This window comes from Penaeus monodon, chromosome 21 (genome assembly GCF_015228065.2).
Source record: "Penaeus monodon isolate SGIC_2016 chromosome 21, NSTDA_Pmon_1, whole genome shotgun sequence".
In the NCBI taxonomy this organism is placed as follows: Eukaryota; Metazoa; Arthropoda; class Malacostraca; order Decapoda; family Penaeidae; genus Penaeus; species Penaeus monodon.
Genome location: NC_051406.1, coordinates 12337741 through 12338500, shown reverse-complemented (window position 1 = coordinate 12338500; position 760 = coordinate 12337741).

The following is a 760-nucleotide window of genomic DNA, read 5'->3' as shown; positions in this document are numbered from 1 at the left end:
GATGTTGCCATTCACGCTTCTGTAAGAACTCCGTCAATTGGTAAGCAAACTCAAAATTCTATTTGGAATCGACGCTCTCCTAAAAGAATTTTATTCTACATTTTATATAAAGTACTCTTAACAAATTGAACTTGTCCCTATCATAGAAAGCCTACTATCACTTAATTGCTTTCTACAAGTGCACGACTCTGCCAGGTGTTGACAAAGACACGAGCTCCTAGAATACCATATTCGTGGTTACTTACTTTCAATGATATTTTCTCATGTTTGTGATAAGGAACGAGCAAAAAACTTTGTTCTTGTTTTGCTGTAATACTACTCTATATCCCAATGTTGTATAGAAATATAATCTAAGTTGCGGAAAGAATGGTGTTTTCTGTCTCTTCCCTTAAACAGTTAGCATAAGAGCCAGTCTCATGTTAAACAATAGTAAAGTTTAATGGTTTAAGTTCACATGAAGCAAATAGAAGAATATTGTTATTTTATCTGTAATACTTTGTGATCACCGTCGGACTGTTATCCCCTATTTCGAAATAGTTGGTTAATTAGTGAGTAGCTTATTCCCTTACTATGAAAAACAACTTTTTAGCATACATCATAAAGCTTTATAAAGATCTACGTCCACAAATCGATAACAATTTTTCTTAATCTCAGATTTGGACCTGCTTAAGTAGGCTAATGGAATAACCCAAAATGTATAAATCTCAGGCATGGGAACATCTACAAATGCTGCCTTAATTTTGACGAATCACTCTGATGC